This window comes from Salvelinus fontinalis, chromosome 22 (genome assembly GCF_029448725.1).
Source record: "Salvelinus fontinalis isolate EN_2023a chromosome 22, ASM2944872v1, whole genome shotgun sequence".
NCBI lineage: Eukaryota > Metazoa > Chordata > Actinopteri > Salmoniformes > Salmonidae > Salvelinus > Salvelinus fontinalis.
The window spans coordinates 11,283,921-11,310,857 of record NC_074686.1 but is presented as its reverse complement, the minus strand read 5'-3'; the positions used below and the strand labels follow the sequence as shown (position 1 = coordinate 11,310,857).

General features: G+C 40.9%; 2 long non-coding RNA genes across 2 annotated transcripts; one reads left to right on the top strand and one right to left on the bottom strand.

Moving 5' to 3' along the window:
- Positions 1-8,531: 8,531 nt before the first annotated feature.
- LOC129819792 (uncharacterized) lies at positions 8,532-9,450 on the top strand. The gene is made up of 3 exons (XR_008754124.1): positions 8,532-8,840; positions 8,961-9,047; positions 9,357-9,450. It is a non-coding gene; the product is annotated as an uncharacterized LOC129819792 (long non-coding RNA).
- Positions 9,451-11,320: 1,870 nt separating this feature from the next.
- On the bottom strand, positions 11,321-18,842 carry LOC129819791 (uncharacterized). Its single transcript, XR_008754123.1, has 2 exons — positions 18,303-18,842; positions 11,321-13,339 (listed from the first exon to the last, which is right to left on the bottom strand). It is a non-coding gene; the product is annotated as an uncharacterized LOC129819791 (long non-coding RNA).
- Between the last annotated feature and the right edge of the window lie 8,095 nt (positions 18,843-26,937).

Here is a 26,937-nt window from a genome sequence, read left to right as displayed (position 1 = left end):
TGAGTAGTTAAGAGAGATAGAATCTCACCTTCCAGCTTTGTTCACTGAATCTCACATATAATTCATGTCTCTTACAAGCCTGACGCCCACTGTTGACATGGCTGTGATCTGAAAGGGACCAGAAAATATGTTATGAACCAGGAAAGACTAATGTACACTTTGGATTTCAAATTAAATGTAAACACAACTTAAGTCATTTTGTAATTGGGATGAACTATCCCTTTAAACTGTGCATAAAACACGTTTAACTACAAGATGAAAAACCAGTGTTGTCCCCTGACCTTGTATGTATACTGGGCAAGGGCAGGTTGTATTTGGGCTTCTTCTTATGGGGGTTGGGTTTCAGGGCGCGTGGGGGGCGACAGGGGGCCTGGCTAGCCCTGAAGAAGTTGGTTAGATGAGTACTTGAAGGCTTATATCTATATTTTGGAATGTTGGATGTTGATTTCGGGAGGCTTCCATCATGGAAAAGGGACCAGACCACTTTTTTTGTTAGTTAACCTAAACGAATCACGACCCTCTATAGAATAACAGCGGTGACAACAGTTGACTGCCTTTTAAGTAATAGTTTGACTGTCAAATCCATGTATTGGTGTGTGGCCATGGACTTTTATGGAAAGACCGCCCCAAATTTTCTGTGCCATTTCATTACACTCTGTTTTCTAAGTTCTGCGCATCCCACCGCTTGGAAAAATCAATGGACCGGCCGGCGGCATTCATCCCCTGGGCAGAGATGGCCCAAAACTCGCTCCGTCACTCCTCCATTAACCTCTCCCCCTTCCAGTGCGTACTGGGGTATCAGCCGGTTCTGGCACTTTGGCATCAGAGCCAGATCAAGGCTCCTGCGGTGGACGAATGGTGTAAGCGCTCGAAGGAGACCTGGGAAGCCGCTCATGTGCACCTGAGGAGTCAGAAGGTGAGCGGTGTTCGACCCGAAACCTGCCCCTCCGCCTGCAGGAAGCCTGGCCCGCGGTTTGTGGGGCCATTCAAAGTCCTGACTAACAGGTGGAGGGAAGCAAATGTCTGCCTGAAGGCAACAGACATCTTTCAGTTGGTGCTGTCTGTGCATAGAAAGTTGATGCACCGCTATGGAAGCCCTACAGAAGATACTGTGCCACAAGGCACCCAAGCTGCACAAGGACATTGTCTGTCTTGTCACGAACGGATTTATGGATGCACCGTCCAAATTTCAAGGCACCAAAAATCTGAAATCTACACTTAACTTGAAAGAATTGACAGCCTTGTTTAATGAAATGACAACCCGTCATCCTTTGAATAAGAAAGCTGAGCAAAGCAGCATCAAGACTGAGATTGAACAGCCGGAGTGGTTCACTGTGGAACAAGTGACATCCAGTTCCACCAGCTTCATTAGGGAGCTTATATTAGAAGAAGTCTTGATGAAGCTTGTCAAGAAGATATGCCGTATATCAAAAAGGACCAACAAGTGTCAGCGCATCCAGATCAGTGATCTGGTGACTGAGCTGATTCGAATGTTCGATGATGAGGTGGCCAAATATCTGATTGAGGAAATGGAAAGCCAGCAAAAAGGTTTCAATTCTAAGATGACATCGAAGCTGGCAGATGCCATCTACACTGACCTTGGGAAGGTCAAGCATTTGAAACGCTCCTTGAAAATGAACCATTTATTTGAGGATCAGGAGATGCTTTCCATTGTCTCTGACATTGTTTCCCACAAGCTACTGGCCTTCTTGAAACCCTCAGTGCCCAACCCATATGACCACGAGAACTCAGACCTTGAAGACTCATGCAGTGATGATGTGGAGGATGCGGAATCTGAGGGGGTGTATTATGCCACTGGCAGAAAGGTAAGACAAGCTCAGATTACTCTTGAATGGTCATTGGTTGTGCTTTTTTGATATCGGCACCAGTAAGTATAGTTGTATAATTATAGGAATATGTAAAGGAAGTGAAATTGAAGTTTAATTGTGCATCCTTGAATTCTGATCACAGTCCAACATGAGCGTCGTCCTTACAGACACTACAGACCAGCCAGAGATGTACATTGCAGCGGATTCTCCACCTATGAGTGAGTATTCCTGGGGGGAAATGTTCTTATGGGACAATTATATATAAAGAAGTATAAAGAAGTAATAAATGATTGTTTTATCAGACAATTGTCCATCTGAAATTCTTACATATTTTCATCTTCTTGCCAGATAAATTATCCAAGATGAGGAAAGGCATCTGGGGCTTCTTCTGGGGAGTCCAGAAGGCCTGGAAACGCGTGGTCACCTGCAAGTCCTCTGGGTCCTCTGATGGGTAGTCTGGATGACGTGCAGCCCATGTCAGTTGCTTTTGCCAGGCTACATCTGAGGAGGACACCACAACTGGCCTCAATACAACATTTTTATTTTTGTTGTTCATTTCTGTTTTCATTTTGAGTCCCCTAATGCTGCTCTATTTGAACCAGGCTGTCAGTGGACTAGCTTACCATTAGTTTATACTCCTTAAGGAAGATCCACTATAGGCTACTCAACACCAAAATTCCATCTGGGTCTTTTGATACCTTATTAGCGCCCACTCCTGTAACTAGGAATGTGAGCTTCTAAATGTCATTCAGACATCTACAGCTTCTCCTGTGATTAGGAAGATAAGCTAAGAAGCCCAACCAATTTACTAGATGTGATGTACATCTGATGCCCTCTCCCTATTGTAATCATTGATCCACGTCCATTGCAGCCTCTACATTTGATGTAGATATATAGCCTAAATTAAAGAATTACAAGGAGGATAGGCCGACAGCAGCTTCTACTCTTACGATTAGGAAAGTGGTGCTAAACTTTTTGGGCTTTGAGGAACTGAAAGAGATTTGTGACAGTTCAAATCTGGCATCAGGACAAAATGTGATTCATAGTCACCGAATATATTTTAAGTATTTTAATTAAACTCAAACGATAAATGGCAAATGCAATTTTCGTATATACGGGTTCACTGGATCTCCGCGCAGGATAGATCAGAGAACTGTGGAATGTACTCAAAATAGTAGTTTTATACTATGACAAGTTTATTCTCAACTCTTCCAGTTGGCCTATCATAGTAGAGGTTTAGCATGGTTCATACTCTTGCTCCTCCTTTGTGGGCCCCCAAACTTGTCCAAGCCCCTTGGCGTTTTCCTTCTCCACATCTGGTTGTTGGGTAGAGCAGCTCCATTCTGTGTCCCCCTCGATTATTCCCTCAAACAATTCCTAATATGGTATTGTCCAGTCCCTTCACAATCCTGGTTGGTCTAGAGAGATGCACCCCTCCCCTCTCCAGACTGTCCACAGCTTTTATGGCCTGTGGTGGTCAATCCCTACCCACCCTCACACACACCCCTCTAAATTGTGTGTGTGTGTGCAACAAAACATCACTCACCTTTAACCATTATGCTAACAGCCTATGGTGCATAAACATAAATCCTAACAGAACTAGGTATTTTATTTTTCGATCACTTACATACTTTTTAATGGTTGTTTTAATAAACAATTTGTATTGCAGATTTTGATTAATACTGTATCTTTCATCATTTTTCATTTTAATTTAGGTATTCATTTGATGACATGGGACTAAATCGTAGTTTATACCCTACATACGTACACAATAAATAACTACAAGCAGCTACACAAAAAACACTACACAAGAACGCAGGAACAGCATTTCGTGAAGCGTTCTTGTGTTGCACACATAGGCGGAAATCCCAGGGGGGGACACGACCCCCCCATCCTGGGAAAAATATGATTTGTCCCCCCCCAATATATCACTGGAAACATAACTGTAATTTCAATAATATTAGTAATGCGCCATGAAAGCACTTGTGCTGATTATAGACACTTAATCGCTCGTTTTTAAGTTTCAAAAGATTGGGAAGCCCGCCCTGAGCCTCACAATGGTTTGATCCATTGCCTCCCAGCCCTCAGAAGTCGCACATGATGCAGGTACTAGCGACTTTGTCGCTATATTGAGTGAGTATTCAGACCCCTCTAGTGACAAATTTACTTTTTCTGGTGTTATTGGAGATTTTTGGAGACTTGACGTGAAAGCACGTATCGTTCTTACTCTTCTCTATGAGCAGCGGGTGCTACCGCGGGCCCCACCTTCGTCCCATAGCACTCACAGGTGGCCCAGTCCTCGAACTGCAGTCAGAGCAGGAGATGTTCACCCCTCCGTGTCCAGACTGAAAATTAATCGCAAATTCGTGAAGCCGCCGCTGGTTGATCCCGCCCTGGCTTACGTAAAACATTTTTTTAACCTGAATTAGGGCCAGACTAGTTACCATAATTATCACATTGCCATTGACAGTTTTTTCTATTGTCTCTTTTTGGTCCATTTAGATTGTTAATGTAGATTGTATACAAAAAATAAATAATGTTATGGTTAAAAATGTTACTGTTTTACTGTGACTTGTTGTAGGCTCCTAAGTGGACCATAAGGTTAAAAACCAAACTAAATTAAGAAAACTAAACTAAAAAATAAACAAATAAAACTATATAAAAACGAAGTAACTCCGCCAGAGTGTCTCTTTTTACCGGACCCAAGCCCGGATAAAGGAGGAGGGTTGGAATTGTGACAAAAAAAAACAAAAACAAGAATCGACATAAGAAAGTTAATTTGTAGTTCTAAACATATTTAGGGTGTTTTTTACTCAATTTTTGTCTCTCCCACGACGTTATTCCCCTCTCCTACAGCTTCCATCACAATTACATGCACATAGCCAATTATGCAATTAGATGGTGACGTCATTTAGCGACTTCTAGCGACTTTTAGAACAGCCAATAGTTACTTTCCTTACTGAGGAGTTGGCAACACTGATGTGCATGTGTGGGAATCTGACAGTGTCTGTCGTTGGTGGCTGACATCCAGTAAGTAGTTCAAACAAAGGATATTGTGAGGGTTGAAAATAGGCTTGGCCTATAATCGGGGAGTCTGTGTGTGCTGGAAGTAACATTTTGCAACATATGGTGTGACTAGCGGGAAGGCTGTGGTTAACCTTGAGCGGGAACAGTATGTTAAATGAGGACACATACAGTGGGGCAAAAAAGTATTTAGTCAGCCACCAATTGTGCAAGTTCTCCCACTTAAATTGATGAGAGAGGCCTGTAATTTTCATCAAAGGTACACTTCAACCATGACAGACAAAATGAGGGGAAAAAATCCAGAAAATCACATTGTAGGATTTTAATGAATTTATTTGCAAATTATGGTGGAAAATAAGTATTTGGTCACCTACAAACAAGCAAGATTTCTGGCTCTCACAGACCTGTAACTTCTTCTTTAAGAGGCTCCTCTGTCCTCCACTCGTTACCTGTATTAAATGGCACCTGTTTGAACTTGTTATCAGTATAAAAGACACCTGTCCACAACCTCAAACAGTCACACTCCAAACTCCACTATGGCCAAGACCAAAGAGCTGTCAAAGGACACCAGAAACAAAATTGTAGACCTGCACCAGGCTGGGAAGACTGAATCTGCAATAGGTAAGCAGCTTGGTTTGAAGAAATCAACTGTGGGAGCAATCATTAGGAAATGAAAGACATACAAGACCACTGATAATCTCCCTCGATCTGGGGCTCCACGCAAGATCTCACTCCGTGGGGTCAAAATGATCACAAGAACGGTGAGCAAAAATCCCAGAACCACACGGGGGGACCTAGTGAATGACCTGCAGAGAGCTGGGACCAACGTAACAAAGCCTACCATCAGTAACACACTACGCCGCCAGGGACTCAAATCCTGCAGTGACAGACGTTTCCCCTGCTTAAGCCAGTACATGTCCAGGCCTGTCTGAAGTTTGCTAGAGAGCATTTGGATGATCCAGAAGAAGATTGGGAGAATGTCATATGGTCAGATGAAACCAAAATATAACTTTTTGGTAAAAACTCAACTCGTCGTGTTTGGAGGACAAAGAATGCGGAGTTGCATCCAAAGAACACCATACCTACTGTGAAGCATGGGGGTGGAAACATCATGCTTTAGGGCTGTTTTTCTGCAAAGGGACCAGGACGACTGATCCGTGTAAAGGACAGAATGAATGGGTCCATGTATCGTGAGATTTTGAGTGAAAACCTCCTTCCATCAGCAAGGGCATTGAAGATGAAACGTGGCTGGGTCTTTCAGCATGACAATGATCCCAAACACAACGCCCGGGCAACGAAGGAGTGGCTTCGTAAGAAGCATTTCAAGGTCCTGGAGTGGCCTAGCCAGTCTCCAGATCTCAACCCCATAGAAATTTTTTGGAGGGAGTTGAAAGTCCGTGTTGCCCAGCAACAGCCCCAAAACATCACTGCTCTAGAGGAGATCTGCATGGAGGAATGGGCCAAAATACCAGCAACAGTGTGTGAAAACCTTATGAAGACTTACAGAAAACATTTGACCTCTGTCATTGCCAACAAAGGGTATATAACAAAGTATTGAGATAAACTTTTGTTATTGACCAAATACTTATTTTACACCATAATTTGCTAATAAATTCAGTAAAAATCCTACAATGTCATTTTCTGGATTTTTCCCCTCATTTTGTCTGTCATAGTTAAAGTGTACCTATGATGAAAATTACAGGCATCGCTCATCTTTTTAAGTGGGAGAACTTGCACAATTGGTGGCTGACTAAATACTTTTTTGCCCCACTGTATATCGTCCGGACTGAAACTATATTCAGGCGTCGTCTAAAATGGCACCCTATACCCTACTTTTTTTTTTTTTTTACCAGGACCATTGATTATATTGTCAAAAGGCTCTGGTTAATAGTAGTGCACTAAATAGGGAATAGGTTGCCATTTAGTACTCATTTGATGACATGATAATGGCTAGTAATTCCACTATTAACAACAACAAATGAACATGCTCCTCTGAAACCAAACCTTTTCTTGAGGTTGAATTGAACATATTGGTACGTTATGGAGATGTAGCAGTGTGATGTTGTTCCCCTAGATTATGCACCAAGTTGCACACAAGGACCAATTCAAATAGGCCAGGTCAAGAGGGGATGTCAGTGTATTTTTTAAATTTAATTACAGCTGCATAGCTAATGTTTATATTTGGTATACAAACACTTTTTCATATCAATATTGTACATACATGTGATTGTAAAAGTTTTGTATATTTTGGTTTGGCCCATCGCGGGTTATCTGTATTTCCATAGCCCCTTATTGTTCTCTTTTGCCTGACCTTCGGCTAGCAAGGTATGTTGTCCTTGGCTCCAAAATTGTTTAATATATAACCGTCATAATGTTACACAATGTACTGTTTTGCAACCGTAAGTTTGTTACAATGTGGATAATATAAAGATTTATGTTAACAAGTTTCACAAAGCTCGCTAACTAGGGTATCTATTGTAACTTGTGAGTACTTGGGACAGTGTTTGAGTGAGTGTCCATGTGCTCGCGCAGGTGCCTGAGAGCTGTGACTGCACCAAGGGTTAACATAATGTGTGTTGTCTCTTCGTGTATGTCTTTTATTTTGTCCGAATTATGTTTTGTATAATTTTACTTGTATTGTATGGTGTGCTGTTGTGCATCGAATGTGTGCACGCAGCACCTGTTATTTCCTTTTGGCGCTCTTTTGCCTGACCTTCGGCTAGCAAGGTGCCTGAGAGCTAGGACTGCGCCAAGGGTTAACATAATGTGTGTTGTCTCTTCGTGTGCAGGGCAAATAAAAATAATTCAAGAATTCAACTAGCAGACTTTCAGTTGTGGCAGCGTCCTAATTAAAAGTACACAACGCAGAACGAACCATGCTAAAGAGACACGTAAATACAATGTGATATCATGCAATATAAACACAATTAAATTATAAGATCAGCCTAACTACAAGGACAGATGTTTGGTGTCTTGTAGTATTTCTTCAACTTACAGAAAAAAATCCTTTATTGTTTATTCATATAGATCATGATCCCACCCTGGACCAGGAGGACCCAGTCCTTGTTCAGGTAAGAATACTGTAGGCCTGTCAATAGTCTGGGTACTGGTCTGTTTCTGCTCTATTGCCAATTCCATCGTGGCAAAATTCTATTTGCATGACAATTCCATAAGGAGTTGTCAGAGAGCTGAAACCGCCTGGCACCCAGGCTATAACAATACTGCTTCATTATCAGGACTGGTTCAATAACAATCTGACATTCAAACTGTCATTTTACTGACTCGAAAATGGATCCTGATTTATTCCTCAGTTCGTGGATGAGGAGGTAGGGCAGCGGCCCTGTCAGGCTTTAGTCCCTTGGTCTGGACCTCTGTGGGTTCCCAGCTCTGTACCACAGTACTGATACTCTCCTGTCTTCTCTCAGGTCTTATGACTGTTTTATGTAGCTTAAACACAAACATGACATTTTCTGAAGAACAATATGGAAATACATTTCTGCAAACATATTCCATATATATATATATATTTATTTATTTTTTTACAAATGCAGCCGACTTATTACCTTACCCTTGCTGTGAGGATGTTAGTGAGAGAGCTGGCAGTGTTAAACACGCAGGTAACCATGCAGATGATTGGACAAAGCTAATTTTATCTAATAGGCAGGATTACCTTCAGTATCAACTATAGTAGTGAAATACTTTGTTGTCCGTTCCCTCATTTTCTCACAGATTTTCATGATGGATCAGCCTATTTTCACCTGTTTCACTCCTGCTATGCGGATGGTATGGGAGGAACAGTCCATTCTGATACTCTCTGGTCTTTAGGGGGCTTAAACATAACGTTCTCTGAAGAAGAGAAAAACGTATGGAAATACATTTCTATTAACATATTCCCTTTTGTTATAGCCTGTCAAACTGCAGCCAAGGTATTACCTTACCCATGCTGGGAACATGCTGGTGAGAGAGCTGTCAGTATTAAATACACAGGTAACCATGCCGATTATTAACCAAATGCTCATGTGATCTAATAGTGATAATTACCTTCAGTATCCACTATGGTAGATTAATACTTTGACGTCTTTAAAGCTGTTTCTTATTTTCTCACAGATTTTCATGATGGAGCAGCCTACTTTCATCTGTTTCACTCCTGTAGGGAGAATGGTATGGGAGGAACTGTCTTCTCAAACTGAACAGGTAGCCATTCATATGCAGATATTTCAGATGTTTCCTTAACCTTTGAACACAGACCTGTGTAGTTCAACTGCCAATTCTTTTAGAATCTATAATGCAGTGGCCTCCTCTTGTGATCCTCCATATACCAGTCTGTCACTCCTATAGGCTACCAGTCTATCATTCAAACTGACTCTTAAATTGATCCTGTCTTGTTCCTTATTATGTGGATGAGGAGGTTGGGCAGCGGCCCTGTCTGGCTTTAATCCCTTGGTCTGTTTATTATTAATCACAGAGAAAGCTCTACAGTTAGGGGATGTCTTTGTTTTGCAGCCAAATAGTGAAGATTCTGGTTTTCCCTATGAGAAGATGCAGCTGGTTGGGAACTGGGGTTTGTTTCATTTCCATACCTGGATAATCCGTTATGGACGAGTGCAGGTACTTCAGACATATTCTTAACATTTATGAACACACCTGTGTGCTTTAACTCCCATTTGTCTCTGGGTTTTCTTTGTATGTCTGGTCCTAATTGAAACCTAGGGGAAAGTTGTTGACGAACAGCATGTGGGCTCTATATCACTGCCAGTGGTGATAGTCCAAACTGAAATCGCCTGCCAAATGATATAGAAATCTACAGCTAAAATATACACAGAGGTGTGCAGACTGAAGACGTTTTTCTTTATAGCAAAATGAAGAGGACATGAATCACCTGTGCATTGTGAGGGGAGTGGAGAAACAGCTGTGGTGGAGCAGAGTCATTCAGGAAAATTGGACCCATGGGTGAGATTCTCAACTGATCTTTCACCTCAAATGCACCTGATTTGTGTCAAATGACACACAAAATATAGGGCTACTTATATTTCCTGAATGAAATGTAATTTTCCCCTGTGTCTCTTTGAAAGGGTATTGTCCAGGTGGTCCTCACCAACAAGGAGGTCACTGGTATTATTAAGGTACAGTCAAACACTTTCATTAACAAAACTGAAAGTGGCAAATAGCCATTTACCTATTTAAATAAATGTTGACAAAATGAAATGATACGTTTGAATTCTATCGTCATTTTTAGTTCCTTGGTAGAAGAATCCATGGACTCAGGTCTTGCCTCGTCAAGAGGTCAGAGTTCACCTATTACGAGGACGCCCAGATATGCCTCGTTGTTTCTCTGTGGTAGGATTTATTTCAGTGTTTGGTTGAGGGGTTTTCAACATTGTGGTTGGGCTGACGGTGTTGTTTGTTAAACAGCAGGTGGATATCTCCACCACAGTGGAGAGGTTCCAGGAGAGGTGGGAGGACATGATGGCGTATCAGTTCTCTACCTCTGACATTATCACCACCCCTCATGAGCCGTCCCCTGGCTCCTCTCACCAGTTCCCTCAGGATTCTCCACCTTCCCCGTTCCCTTACGATTCCCCTCCACCTTACCACTTCACCCAGGACCAGGCCCAGACCCCTGACAGCACTCCTCAGGTAAAACTCTTTCTACAGTCAATAACCCCTTTTCTTTGTTTTCCTGACATTTGTACTTGTGTGTATAGGTGTGTGTCTAACGCTTCGAACACACCGACTGCGTCATTGCATCACTGCTGCATAACATTTTGCGCAGCTAGGCAACTATACTGATGCAGGTACCTTTTGCAAATGGTCGCATGCGGTTGGACACATGGAGGAGAGAATCATTTTCGCAGTATCCTCAAAACCGTGTCTTTTTGACACAACTGCTGACAGCTACAGGGACATAAACACAAAAAATGCTGCTTGGAGACAAGTGTCCACGATAGTAGGATTGCCAGGTCAGTTTAGTAGTGAGCTTGTGCTAGATGTGGCTAGTTAGCGTTAGCGTAACCTAGCTTGCTAACCTAGCCAATGAGGTGTGTGTGAAAGAAATAGTCATACCACCTTCCTCAACGTTGGTCTCATTGTTGAAAGAGCCTACTCTGCCTATCTTGACTATTTATTATTGCATTTAGCTCAAACTGCATTGGAGGGAAATTATATTATAGGCTCTCACAATTAATTTGAGGATGTCATCGAATAAATAATATACTTGGCAAATAAATACGGTGAGTTTGCTTTCATGTGTTCATCTATAGTAAAAACATTTGCTTTGAAATAATCTGCCCCTATATTGTAGTTATACAGATGTAGGACCTTAATAACCTTTTACTGCAGTGGGCTTAATCAGGGTCACACACAGTGTTTCTTTGTAGTCTTAAACAAATCTACTTTGAAACAAAAGTACACACCTCACACACATGGATATGGTCTTAAAAAAGAAGACACCTTTAGCATTTCAGATATAGATTTGAAACAGTTTATATACACTACCGGTCAAAAATTTTCAAACACCTACTCATTCAAGGGTTTTTCTTTATTTTTACTATTTTCTACGTTGTAGAATAATAGTGAAGACATCAAAACTATGAAAGAACACATATGGAATCATGTAGTAACCAAAGAAATGTTAAACAAATCAAAATATATTTTATGTTTAAGATTCTTCAAATATCAAGGCAAAGGGTGGCTAACAGGTTTGCACACTTTTGGCATAGGAAATATTAGTTATTATGTGGATTATAATTTACATTTTTGTAGGGGTTTATATACTTTTCGTTAGGGCAAATCAAGTCTGACATTTCCAAGTGGAAATGACAAAATTTAACAGCCTTAAAAAAAAAAAAAAATACACTACAAGTTTCTCAGCAACAAACGAGTGATCAAATTAAGATCCTACATTGGTATGGTTTTTCTGAATCCTGCAGTTGTAACATAAAAGGATATGTTAATCTCATGGCATTAATTTATACTTAAGCTTCTTATGTTGCACATTTGTTACTAAACATTTGTATTTACAGGAGTTACTTTGGAAACCAAGGGACAACCAACTTCTCTCTGAGGCTGGCTGGTATCCAACGTGCTATGGAGGTGAGAAAGTGTGAATTTACCGCCTTTTGTATTTCATTTGATGTACATTTCTGTACTATTTCTAAATGTACTGTCTTGTTCTCACAGGCTCTGACATCCTCAGACAGTACCTCCCTTAATTACCTCACCCACGCTGGGAGGATGGTGTTGAGTGGCCTGTCCGAGCTCAACCAGCAGGTAACCATTTACATAATTGTACAGTATTCATCAGACCAGATATATAGTTCCCACTGGGCACAGACGTCATTTCAGCATGTAGTTTTAGTTACATTTGGTTGAGTTGTCAACGAATGTGAATTCAATGTGAAATCAATGAAACAAATGTACCATGTCATTGGACTTAGGTTAAAAGTTGGGTGAAAAAAATACTTTTTTCAATTCCAATCAGTTTTCCATGTTGATTCAACATCACATTACATTGTTGTTGTTGAAATGACAAGGAAACAACGTTGATTCAACCAGTCTGCCCAGTGGCTGACATTTAGGAAATAGTGATTCATAAGGTTTAGTTGAAAAGTTACAATGTCTTACAAGCCAAACAATCAGAGGCCCTCTGAATTACAGACCTGAATCTTTGAGTTTATGATCCAAGTTCTAAGGAATTTTATGATTGTTTTGTTTTGAGGATTTGAGGGAGTTTCAGCAGGCCTACGACATCCTGGTGAACTTAATTTATGAGCCAGCAAACAGGGAGCGACTAGAGCTGGAGATGGCTCTTGTAGGAGTAGGTTTACATGCAAGCTGGAGCGTTAGCTGCAGGCACCGTCACCGTCATCCAACATCTACTCAATGAGACTTTCTAAAGTGCTTGTCAATGAAAATGATGTAATTATCTTATTTGTTCGACTTCAGATCAACCACATCAACTTCACGGATGTATTTTATGAATTCGTTCTACTAAGCCTTCTAGAAGGAAAAACATCTCTTCCAACATCTGTAAGTGGCCCTAATAATGTAAACATCCTGTTGTTTATCTACCCTATCCACACTGTAGCCATACCAGGTCTGTAGCCACTCACTCATGTCCCCTGCTCCTTCTCCAGAGGCCTGGTACCTTTTATCTGCTCATGGAAGTGATAATGAGGATTCGCCCTGCTGGAGGAGCCTGGACAGAGTCTGCTGGGAACTTCTACCTCCTCATTAATGTGCATTTCTCTCTCTCTCGAACTGTGTGATGGTTTGTTCATCCTTATCTTTGTAGTTGGTCATTAAATAATAGTTGATGATGTGTCTGTTGTCGTCAGGATCAGATGAAGGCGTGGTTGGACTCCATCTTCAACCTCGATGAGTCCATCTATAAAAGCCCACTGAGGCTCTCGTGGCAGGTGATGGTGAATCTAGAAATGCAGGTTGACTTCCTCCTGTCCAGCCTGGATTATGGGTCCCAAACTGAGCTGAGGATCCCAAACACAAAATAAAGTATTTTGCATTTAAACATTATCTGTCAATCTGAAACTAATTTTACATCATGTCAAAATTCAAAAGGCACTCGCACATCTGAGCAATCTTATTTGCAGGTGCAAGTCCTGAAGTAGTATCGATATATTGACAACATTTTTTGTATATTGGATGGAACTGAAGATTAACTGTCAGATTTTATGGCACTACTCAATGACAATGACCCTATTCCCAAATTCACTATTGAACGTGACACTCAACCTGTTCATTATCTCGATATGTGGGTTGAGAAATCAAATGGAACCCTGTTCACAACTCTGTATAGAAAAGAAACGGACAGAAATACTCTATTACAGGGTGACAGATTCCACCCTGAGCCATTAAAAAGAGGACTTCCAAGCCAATTTTTTAGACTGCGCCGTATATGCCACTCCACAGAGGATTATCTAGAAAAAGCAGCGGAGATGCGCATGAGGTTTCTAAGAGGCTATTCATCACAATGTGTGGATGAAGCTCATAATCTGGCATTGGAAAAAAACACGAGATGAACAGCTACAAAAAAAAAACGGTAAAGCTACAGAACACTCCGTAATGTTCACAAATACATATACTTTGAATTCGCGAAAAGTGGCAGGTGTGGTCAAGAAACACTGGCATATTTTATGATCGGACCAAGCTTTGCCGGCTGAATTTAAATAATAATATCCACCACGTATTGTGTATAGGAGAGGTCGCAATTTACGCAATAAATTGGTTCATGCCAACTGCCAGCCACAAAAGAAAATTAGCCAAGCTCTTTTACGCCCTCTACAAATGCAGAGGATGCGCACAGTGCAACAATATGATGAAGTGTGAATATTTCTACCACCCACACACAGGAAAACGGTTCAAAATAAATGACATTATTACGTGTTCCACCACCCATGTTATTTACATTATTAAATGTTCATGTGGGCTCTGTTATGTCGGTAAAACCACCCGCTCTCTCAAACAGAGAATTAGTGAACATAAAAGTTCACTAAGCCAGGTCTACATAAGGGTGCAAATTTTAAAAAATCAAAACAACAAAACCTCTGACAAAGTCCATGTGGCCGATACGTAAGCTTATTAAATATCGGTAATACTATCAAGAGCAATGTGCGATTTCCTTTTTCCTACATCATGTCAAAACAAATCAAATTGTATTGGTCACAAACACATGGTTAGCAGATGTTAATGAAAGTGTAGTGAAATGCTTGTGCTTCTAGTTCCGACCACGTAGTAATATCTAACAAGTAATCTAACAATTTCACAATAACTACCTTATACACACACAAGTGTAGTTTGGAGGGTACTATGGTGTTAAATGCTGAGCTGTAATCGATGAACAGCATTCTTACATAGGTATTCCGATTGTCCCGATGGGTTAGGGCAGTGTGCAGTGTGATTGCAATTGCGTCGTCTGTGGACCTATTGGGGCGGTTAACAAATTGGAGTGGGTCTAGGGTGTCTTGTAGGGTAGAACTGATATGATCCTTGACTAGTCTCTCGAAGCACTTCATGATGACGGAAGTGAGTGCTACGTGGCGATAGTCGTTTAGGTCAGTTACATGAACTTTCTTGGGAACAGGAAAAATGGTGGCCCTCTTGAAGCATGTGGGAACAGCCGACTGGAATAGTGATTGATTGAATATGTCCGTAAACACACCAGCCAGCTGGTCTGCCGTCTGAGCCAGCAGCCTTGCGAGGGTTAACACGTTTAAATGTTTTACTCACGTTGACTCCGGTGATGGAGAGCCCGCAGGTTTTAGTAGCGGGCCGTGTCAATGGCACCGTATTGTCCTCAAAGCGAGCAAAGAAGTTGTTTAGTTTGTCTAGGAGCAAGACGTCGGTGGCCGCGACGGGGCTGGTTTTCTTTTTGTAATCCGTGATTGACTGTAGACCCTGCCACATACTGTGACATCTCTTCAAACAGTCTCCCCAAAATGCTTGATAGGAATACCCTACCATTAGACACCCACAACTGTGATAAACGTGCACTGTCCCTTTAACATAAAATCAGCTCCACCGGTGTTAGGATTTATGTTTGTGCATAATAGCCTGTTAGCATATTGTTTGAAGATGAATATTGTTTTGTTACACACAAACTATACAGAGGGGGGTGTGCGTGTAGGTGTAAGGACTGACCAACACAGGCCATAAAAGCTGTGGACAGTCTGGAGAGGGGAGGGGTGCAATCTCTCTAGGCCAACCAGGAGTTTAGAATACAGTGATCCCTCGCCACTTCGCGGTTCACTTATCGCGGATTCGCTATTTCGCGGATTTTCATAATGCATTTTTTTTTTTTTTTGGTGCATTGTGCTCTGCATTCTGATTCGCTAAAAACTCACTCCCGCTTCTTGTATCAAAACATGCTACGAATTGTGCTATCATTTTGTCGTCTCGTGCAGTTATGTGTACGTACATAAAACAGCTTGGCAAATTTACATTAAGTTGGCCAAATTAGAGCGCAGTCAGGATGCAGCGGCCCAGTCTGAAGAGCAGTGAAACGGCCTACACGTGAGTCACTGTATTTGTATACATGTAATAGTTGCTAATTGTAAAAAAAAAAAAAGTTTTCTATTTCGCGGATTTCACTTATCGCGGGTCATTTTCGGAACGTAACCCCCGCGATAAACGAGGGATTACTGTACTGGACAATACTGGACATATTAGGAACTGTTTCAGTGTAGAATCGACAGACACAAGACGGATCTAATCTACCCAGCAACCAGATGTGGACAAAAGGAACGCGCCAAGGGGCGTGGACAAATCCGAGGGCCAGCAAAGGCGGGGCAAAGTCTAAACCACGCCCAGCCTCTACTGTGATAGGCCAACAGACGCGTTGGAACTACGTCATCATGGTATAAGAACAGCTGTTTACATACTTCCTGCCAGTTCCCTGTTTACCCTGCGTGGTGATGCAGCGAACCCGTATATACGAAAATTGCATTTGCCATTAATTGTTTGCGGTAATTAAACATAATTCAAGTTAGCAGACCTTGCTTTTTATTTATCCTGACACCGGATGTGTTACAAGCAGCGTTCACACCGGCTGTACCCGAGCAACTGTCAAATCAATTTGAGTACCGTTATGGTGTATTCTACTTTATGACAGTTTTTAGCAAGTTCCTAAATGATATCACAACGTTAATTAGCAACAACCCAACCTGCCTCCTGCAATTTACTCTCTACTCAAACCGAGCTCCGCTTTAAGTCTATCGCAAACTTTCCAACTTTCTCTACTCCAAATTTTAAAAGTACCATGTACTTCGATAAATTTATAACGTATGCCAGTCAATCCATAAGAATAACATTTCGATGGGCACAACTTTATCGTAATTGTCTCTTCGTTATTATTTAGAATTCATTAGATTTAGGTAAATGTCTCTCCTATGATTCAGTATTTTAAATACGACTCCATTCCCAATACGTTGTTCAAGCGGACCATTTAGGCAAGACAACGCATTCCATCAAAATCTTTCTTTTCACTGTCTCTATACACTTCTCGACTTTCTCTACCTCTATTCCCTTTCTCAATAAGTTTGCTAAATCCTGTCCTAGTTCGGTTAAATCTTTACTGACTTTCCCTAGAGTAGCAATACTTATTCGATTCCTTTCAGTACGCTCTCTCTCCCTTTCTTTTTCTGGCTTCAGACAACCGCACCCTAGCGGTGTCTAGCCCCTCTACTTCTCTATATTATCTTCGCATGCCTTATGCATTTGCTTGATCATTAATTCTAATTTTTCTACATCTAGGCTTCCCTCAAATTCATACTTCTTTCTCCATTTTGGGCATTAGATTTACCTCTCATCCCCAGTTAATTCCGGGACCTCCTTTGAGGATTTACTACCCATGTTTGATAAATCATTGCCGTTCCTAGTCACTATGGCATTTACCATTATCTATGTGTATGTATTTCTATGGTGTGTATCTGGTCTCTATGATCTATGTGTGTGCCAGAAAGAGGAACAGAGCTTCTTACTGTTATCTGATTACTATAGCTATGTTTTATGGTATTTTCTACACACTTTATGTATATGTCTCACTCAAAATTTCCAATATCCTACCGGGTTCCCTGTCGACTTGAGTCCGTTAAGCGCATTAATACTGCCTTATTTTATCCATTCCTTATATAATCTTCTTCCAGTCCGTTCCGTCTTTACCTCCATTGACTTCTAGCGTGGATTTCAATGTTTTCAACACTTTTTCGACCTCCTGACTAGCCATTTCAACGGTTCATTTTATTAATTGTCGTATAAATCGGGTTCAATAATATTATAATTTTGGAAAACATTTTTTAATGTAACATATCTCTATAACCCTTTCCCAACTCTTAACTCTTTACGGATCTTTAATCCTATCAATACCCTTAGGTCACACAAACTTGGTATCAACGTTACACCAACTTGATACCCAATGTACTAGTCACACGGTAACCATCCAATGTAACACAGGTCCCTTAAATCTGTTGGCCTGTTATATTATCCGTAGATCATTCAAAATGATATTTAGTGCGCCGACTAATATCAGATGTACCCCATTCACACGATTTGACTTCTTCAAATCTTCATTCACACCAGTAAGTTCGCCGACTTTACCACATACAAACTAAAGGGTATATCACATTCACTGTTACACTGCGATCCTACCCACACTCACACTGGCCGGTTCGCCGACCCACCCTCACACAAACTAGTGGATACGCGTTACACCAACCGATCCATTTAGTACATTACATTCGCAGTTATATCATAAGAGTGATCGATCAATTTCAAAATTGCATTCACCACATCATTCAATGTTAAATTCAATATCCATTGTCAATTATAGTAGTCATATGAATTTGGTAACTAACATCAAACAGGTGCCTCACAAAAATAAATGTGGATAATGCCAATGTGCAGAACTTTAGTTATTCACAATAGGTGTCTGCTTACCTTTTTAGTTGACTGGTCAGACTTTGTGAGGCACGCCGTCCGACGACAGCAATGGCCAATCGGCCGGACAATTTCCAGCAAAGTCCTTCTACCAGATCACGTTGGGGTCACCAATTGATAGGGTTGCGTCAATCGAATCTGGTATCAGGATAAAATGTGACGCAGAGTCACTGAATATACTATAAGTATTTTTATTACTCAAGCTATAAATGGTAAATGCAATTTTCATATATACAGGTTCACTTTAACACCACGCAGGGCAGAACAGAGAATTAACTTATTCTTACAAAGTTCTTCTTATATACTCTGACAGAAATAGTTCCCACTTCTGAGCTGGCCTGTCAGAGTCGAGGCTGAGTGTGGTTTAGACTTACTCAGCCTATCGTAGGCGCACATGCTAGTCCCAGCCCCAAGGCGCTCCAGCTGTCAGGCGTTGCTGTTGTCATGCAGATTACCTATGTGCCCACACCCTAGATACTGAGGCCACAAGCTTGGTTCCTGTTTTTGTGTCCCCATTTAAATTTAACACAGACTATTCTGCAACATTGTTTTCTATACATCGTGTCCTCATTTAACCTGTTTGGGCTGCAGTGGCAGTATTGAGTAGCCGGATAAAAGGTGCCCATTTCAAACGGCCTCGTACTCAATTCTTGCTCGTACAATATGCATATTATTATTACTATTGGATAGAAAACTCTAGTTTCTAAAACCATTTGAATTATATCTGTCAGTAAAACAGAACTAATTTTGCAGTAAACTTCCTGACAGGAAGTGGAAAATCTGAAATCGATGCTCTGTTCTAAGGCCTGCCTATAAATGTCCTTGATATTTATTAGAATACAGGCAGTGAGAGAAGAAATGGAGTGAATAACTTGATCTGGGGTCAAATAAAAGCTCTCGGCATGACGTGTCACCAGTTTCCTGTTTTCTGGAGAGCGCGTGAAGGGACCTGGTTTTGCCTTCTGATAAGCTGTCGTTATAGACGACTAATATCTCCGGCTTTGATTTTATTTGATACATGTGACAATATCATCGTAAAGTATGTTTTTTCAATATAGTTTTATTAGATTATTGAAATTTTTTCGGGACGTTAGGCGTGTTGCGTTGTGTGCCTTTGTTCAGGAAGGAGAGCTTCGCGCCACTTTGCTAGCTTTCCGTGCTAATTGACTGGAGAAGAGGACATTCTAAATCCAAACAACGATTGTTCCCGACAGGACCCCTTGTACAACATTCTGATGAAAGATCATCAAATGTAGGACCCATTTTATGATGCTATTTCATGTCTGTCGAACATGTGAAATAATCGTTTGCGCCGAGATTTTGGGTACTCTCTCGCTATACCTAAGCTGGATGTCGTAATGAAGTTATTTTTAGAATTCTAACACGGCGATTGCATTAAGAACTAGTGTATCTATCATTTCCTATACAACATGTATTTTTTTGTAACGTTTATGTATAGTTATTTGGTCAGAATAGTTGAGTGCCATAAAAATATCTGCACATTCTGGGAAAAAGATGCTACGTTAGCACAATGTATAACCACTGATTTCAGCTCTAAATATGCACATTTTCGAACAAAACATAAGTGTATGTATAACCTGATGTTATAGGACTGTGTGAGGTCTGAGTTTTATTGATTGTATGGGGGGGAGATGAGTACATTAAACATATGTGTGTGTGTTATAATTGTGCAACAAAGGGTGGCTAGACATATCGCATGACTTGACTATTCTTGGGAGAGGAGGGGTGCACATCACGAGGGGTAGCAGGGATGGGAAAGTACCGAAAAGACACGATAACAGGAACTGAGTGCAACAACAGGAATGGGGGACCAGACAGCCACACTATCAAGGTATCAGCGGACCCTCCGAAGCGCTAAGGGGCTGGACTAGCTTAAGCGCCAACACCAGCGATAGGCCAGTAAGTCTAAAACCACTGGACCTCTACTCTAACAGGCCTGCTCTGAAACAGGAACTAACAACTGTTAGAGTATATAGGGGGGGGGGGGGGGGCTTTGGGGTGTTGCCCAGTTCTGTGTTTCATCCTGCGTGATGTTATATTGAACCCGTATATACGAAAGTTGCATTTGCCATGTATTGCTTAGTTAAACCTGTTATGGCTGCAGCCCGACACCGGTACACTTATGACAACATCCAGCTCAGGTGAAGGGCGCGAAATTCAAAAAATTATTTTTTTTTTTTTATATATATTTAACTTTTTCACATTAACAAGTCCAATACAGCATATGAAAGGTACACATCTTGTGAATCAAGCCAACATGTCCGATTTTTAAAATGTTTTACAGGGAAGACAAAATATGTAAATCTATTAGCTAACCACGTTAGCAAAAGACACCATTTTTCTTAGTCCACCATTTTTTCTCAACACCAGTAGCTATCACCAATTCGACCAAATAAAGATATTGATAGCCACTAACCAAGAAAAAACCTCATCAGATGACAGTCTGATAACATATTTATTGTATAGCATAGTTTTTTTTTGTTGAAAAATGTGCATATTTCAGGTATAAATCATAGTTTGCCATTGCAGCCACCATCACAAATCTCACCAAAGCGACTAGAATTACTACAGAGAGCAACGTGTATTACCAATTTACTCATCATAAAACATTTCTTAAAAATACACAGCGTACACTAATTGAAAGACACAGATCCTGTGAATCCAGACAATATTTCAGATTTTCTAAGTGTCTTACAGCGAAAACACAATAAATCGTTATATTACCATAGCACGTGTGCAAACATTACCCCAGCATTGATTCACGGCAAAAAGAGCGATAGCATTATCACCACCAAAATGTATTAATTTTTTCACTAACTTTCTCAGAATTCTTCAGATGACACTCCTGTAACATCATATTACAACATAAATATAGAGTTTGTTCGAAAATGTGCATATTTAGCCACCAAAATCATGGTTAGACAATGAGAAAAGTAGCCCAGCTGGTCAGAAAATGTTGTGCGCCATATTAGACAGTGATCTAGTCTTATACATAAATACTCATAAACTTGACTAAAAAATACAGGGTGGACAGCGATTGATAGACAATTTAATTCTTAATGCAATTGCTGAATTACATTTTTTAAATTATTCTTACTTTTCAATACAGGTTGCGCCAAGCGAAGCTATACCAAACAAAATGGCGGCATAAGCATTTAACATTTTTCGACAGAAACACGATTTATCATCATAAATTGTTCTTACTATGAGCTGTTCTTCCATCAGAATCTTGGGCAATGAATCCTTTCTCCGGTCTAATCGTCTTTTGGTCGAAAGATGTCCTCTTGCCATGTGGAAATGACCACTAACGTTCGGCATGAACTGGAAACATGCCCAGCGGTTCAAAGTGCATCAGAAAGAAATGCCTCAAAATCGCACTAAACGGATATAAATTGCTATAAAACGGTTTAAATTAACTACCTTATGATGTTTTTAACACCTATAACGAGTAAAAACATGACCGGAGAAATATTACTGGCTAAACTAAAGCTTGGAAAGAGAGCAGGTCCGATGTCCATCGTGCGTCAGGCGCAGAGAAGAAAAGACATGTACTTCCGGTCTTTGGTGTTTTATACAGGCCCTGATTGCGCAATCGACTCCATTCAAAGTGTCACCACTTACTGACATCTAGAGGAAGACGTAGGCAGTGTTTGTATCCTCATAGCATTTACAGGGACATTACAGCTGACCTGGGAACAGGGGCCAAGATTTCTGAAATCTCACTCCATGTCAGGGAAAGTGCTGTAGAATGCGTTCTGTTTCACTCAGACATAATTTCAACGGTTATAGAAACTAGAGAGTGTTTTCTATCCAATAATAATAATAATATGCATATTGTACGAGCAAGAATTGAGTAGAAAGCCGTTTAAATTGGACACGTTTTCCAGAAAAAGTGACAACAGCACCCCCTGTCCTCATCAGGTTAACACAGACTGTTCTGCAACATTGTTTTCTATGCATCGTGTCCTCAGCTCAACATACTGTTTCCGCTCAAGGTTAACCACAGCCTTCCCGCTAGCCACACCATATGTTGCAAAATGTTACTTCCAGCACACACAGAAACCCCAATGATAGGCCAAGCATATTTTAAACCCTCACAGTTTGGAGTTCAGTTTATCGCTAACCTTATCACAGGGACTTCGAAGCACTACAGCTGCATGCTGATCTTGGAATAAACTGACGATAGCAAAAATTCCATCTCTGACGACGCCACAGAAATGGATTAGGTACTATCTAGCTTGATAGTTAATGTTTGCTTTAGTTTGCTCGCTAGCTCTGCAAATTCAGCTATTGTGTGTGTGTGAACCCTGCCAACATACAACATTACTATGGTGCGATTGACTGGATTAACCTCACGTTAGTTACGTGCATTGAGTGCCTTTCAGATGTCAGACACGAACCCTCTGTTACCTTGCCAGGTAAGGAACACTACATTGCATTGCTAGCTTCTCTCATTGACTCACATTCAAATAGCTGCAAACACTGGTTGATGTTACTGTAGATAGCAAACATTAGCTAACCGCTAGCTAACATAGTGACCTGTAATTTTAATGCAGCGAAAATTAAGACTGGTGACGGTTATAAATGTGTTTTCTTGTATTGAGTGGTAGAAGTAAAGAAATGTCTAACATATCCTTTGTTTGAACTACTTACTGGATGTCAGCCACCAACGACTGACATTGTCAGATTCCCACACGTGCACATCAGTGTTGCCAACTCAGTAAGGAAAGTAGTTATTGGCTGTTCTAAAAGTCGGGAGAGACAAAAAGTGGGTAAAAAACACCCTTAATATGTTTAGAACTACAAATGAACTTTCTTCTGTCGATTCTTGTTTTTTTATGTCAAAATTCCAACCCTCCTCTTTTATCCAAGCTTGGGACCGGCAAAAGTGACCCAAAAGAGACACTGTGGCGGAGTTACTTCGTTTTTATTTTTCTTATTTGGTTTGGTTTTTAACCTTATGGTCCACATAGGAGCCTTGTAAGAAATTGTAATAGATACTGGAAACTTGTTATAACAACTTCTCAACACAAGCTATACTTGACACAATATGCACCCATCCCCCTCTTTTCCCCCCTCACATTCTGCTCTCATCAGATAACAACCACAGACCCACACACACTCCCCTCCCCCATGAACAGGGCCCTGCTAAAACAACCCGCACACACATTATATTCAAGGTTGAGACTTTAAGACAAAGAACCATGTTAAGAGCCAATGGAACATCGACACCAGGCCCGAACAGGACTACCCACGACCCAGAGCGACCAATCAGAAGGCCAGACTACCAGATTCAACCTACATCACTTACTGTATAATGAACTGCACAATATGTTGCGGGTCTCTCTTCCGATGGTTCAATACGAGCTGGACGAACGAGACCGTGCTGCATGCTTTGCCAGATATCTTTACCTTTTAATAAACTGCCTTTATTATACCATTATCCACCTTGTCCAGTGTCACAACTTGATCTCAGTTCTCCAGTAACTGTTTTATCAACAGCCTACAACAAGTCACAGTAAAACATGAACATTTTTAATCTAAATGGACCAAAAAGAGACAATAGAAAAAAACTGTCAAAGGCAATGTGAGAAAATTTATGGTAACTAGTCTGGCCCTAATTCAGTTAAAATAAAATCACATTCTGCAAGCCAGGGTGGGATCAGCCAGCAACGGCTTCCCGCATACGCGATTCATTTTCAGTTTGGATGCGGAGGGTGAACATCTCCTGCCCTGACTGCAGCGCGAGGACTGGGAGTGCTTTGCGAAGGAGGTGGGGCCCGCGGTAGCACCCGCAGCTCGTTGAGAAGAGTAAGAATGATATGTGCTTTCACGTCAGAGTCTCCAAAAGTCTCCAATAACACCAGAAAACGTCGCTAGATTTGGCGCTAGTCGCTTTTTTGAAAATTTGTCACTGGAGGGGTCTGAATACTTACTAAATATAGCGACTTTGTCGCTGAGTTGGCAACACTGTGCACAGTACCTGCATAGTGTGCGACTTCTGAGGGCTGGGAGGCAGTGGATCAAACCATTTTGAGGCTAAGGGCAGGGCCTCCCAATCTTTAGAAACTTAACGCGCTATTAAGTCTCTATAATCAGCACAAGTACTTTCATTGCGCATTATTAATGCTTTTGAAATTACAGTTATGTTTCCAGTGATATATTGGTGGGGACAAATCATATGTTTCCCAGGATGGGGGGGTCCCCCTGGGATTTCTGCCTATGTATGTTCCCTAATTAGTGCACTGGGCTAAAGTAGTGTAGTAGGAAATATGGTGTCATTTGGGACGAATACTCAACATAGTATTAGTCCGGACTGAATATGTAATATTGCTGTCTGGACATTGTGAACTCGGTAAACGTACCGTCCTGAAAGCTAACACGGTCCATGCTCCCCAAGGTGACCTACCTGAGCATCCTCACAGACGGCATAATACTTCCTATGCAAGTAGACTGTTGAACCGCTCGCAAGCAACAGGCCAGCTGCACATTGATTCGCCAGCGGCCGCTTCTATCTCAGCGGGCTCGCTGTCAAAAAACTACGGAACGTAAGCCTACTCATTATCGCCATTTGTCAACTGACTACAGTGATTTTGACCGAGTTCAAAACCATCTGACACTGATTTCTTAGAATTACAGGGTTTTATACAGAATCTTACATCATGGTTGTCTATGTCACAATGGATGAACGTTTACCAAACTGATAAAAACTCAGTGACGTCAACTAAATTGTATTTCGGTGTGATCTGGGAGTTTATAAAATTGTTAACAATGAACCATGGTTGAGGGAACAATATCCTAAGAGTCATAAATGTATTTGTGTGACGATCTTCAAAATTATATTACATTTGATGTTTTGGTGCCTTTAGACTTAAGGCAATTCAGAAAGCTGATTGAGGACCTTATTACTGATTAATGTATCTGTTTTTTTATGACTGTGTCCATGTTTTCTTTCTGGGTGCTTTTGATGTGTGTATTTCTGTAATTCAGGGCTCATCTGTGTGTAGAGGAGACATTGGCCTCAGTATGACTCCCTGATGATATAAGAGTGAATAAATCTAGGGCCCCGAATCAATACAGATATTTAACTTTACCCAGAGGCCAAATCTGAAGGGACTAGTACAGAAAACATACAGATTACATCACATACATAGTTATATATGAACTGACTCAGATCAGAAACCCGGTCATCTGAAGGTACTTGATGTCTACTATCATACTATAAGACTAAAGGACATTATAGGTAACACTACTTTGAGACATAGGTGGAAATCCCAGGGGGGACGGGGGGGACACCATCCCCCCCCCCCCCCATCCTGGGAAAAATATGACTTGTAGCCCCCAATATTTCACTGTAAACATAACTATGTAATTTCAATAATACGCAATGAAAGCACTTGTGCTGATTATAGACACTTAATAGCGCGTTTTTAAGTTTCACAAGATTGCGACCCCCCCGCCCTTTGCCTCACAATGATTTGATCCACTGACAGTTCTTTAGCTTGCAAGGTAGAGGGTTCGTATCTACTGTCCAAAAGGCACATGTACGTAACTGACGTGAGGTAATCCAGTCAATCGCGCCATAGCAATGTATATATTTTTTTTAATGTTGCAGGGTTCACACTAGCTGAATTTGCAGAGCTAGCGCGCAAACTAAAGCAAACATTAACTATCAAGCTAGCTAGTACCTATTCCATTTATGTGGCGTCGTCAAAGATGGAATCTTTGCTATCGTCAGTTTATTCCAAGATTAGCATGCAGCTGTAGTGCTTCAAAGTCCCTGTGATAAGGTTAGCGATAAACTGAAGTCCAAACTGAACAGAACTACACTTTCTTATACCATTGTCTTAAATATATTTAATGGTCTCGTTGCAAAAGCTAAATTGTCGCTAGTGATTTATTTAATTTTTTTCACCTTTATTTAACCAGGTAGCAAAGATTATAGCAAACACCACAGAAACAGAATTGGTGCTCGCTAGCTTTGCAAATTCAGCTATTGTTGGATGCCAGCCACTATGAAACAAACTATGTTAAAATTACAAAAGGTTGCAGCATGTGTTGTGTAAATGTGTGTGTGTGTGCAGCTAGACCGGCCAGCCAGGTAGAAAAATGTCAGAAAAAAGTAAAAAGACAGAGTATTTTTCAGTACACCAAAAGGCAAAGTAAGAACTCTAGTAGCCTAATATCTCAAAGACGAGTTGATAAAATGTTCATAAGAAAGAAGTGAAATGCTAATGGAAATGTTTCACAATGATGTCATTAGGCAGAGCAGGCAACAGATGGCACACAGACAGCAGAGCTGGGGACAGATATGCAGGGACAGATTGGCAGAGACAGGGAGTCTCAGGGAAGTTTGTTGAGTCTTTGTTTGGCAACATTATGAAAGGTTCTCAATTTTTTTTATTTGTAAAATAGGGACATAATTGGAAAATGCCATGAATACCCCCACTCAACTTAAACTGGTGACTAAACTAAGATTTGTTAAAGGCAATGGTATTGCTGTTGTGATTAATTGTGTAGTTTTGGGTACTGGTAGTTAGGAGTACAGCAAACACCTTATTTCTTTTCTAGGAGACAGACTGTGAGTCAGTGAGGGTGGTGAAAGGGAAAGAGC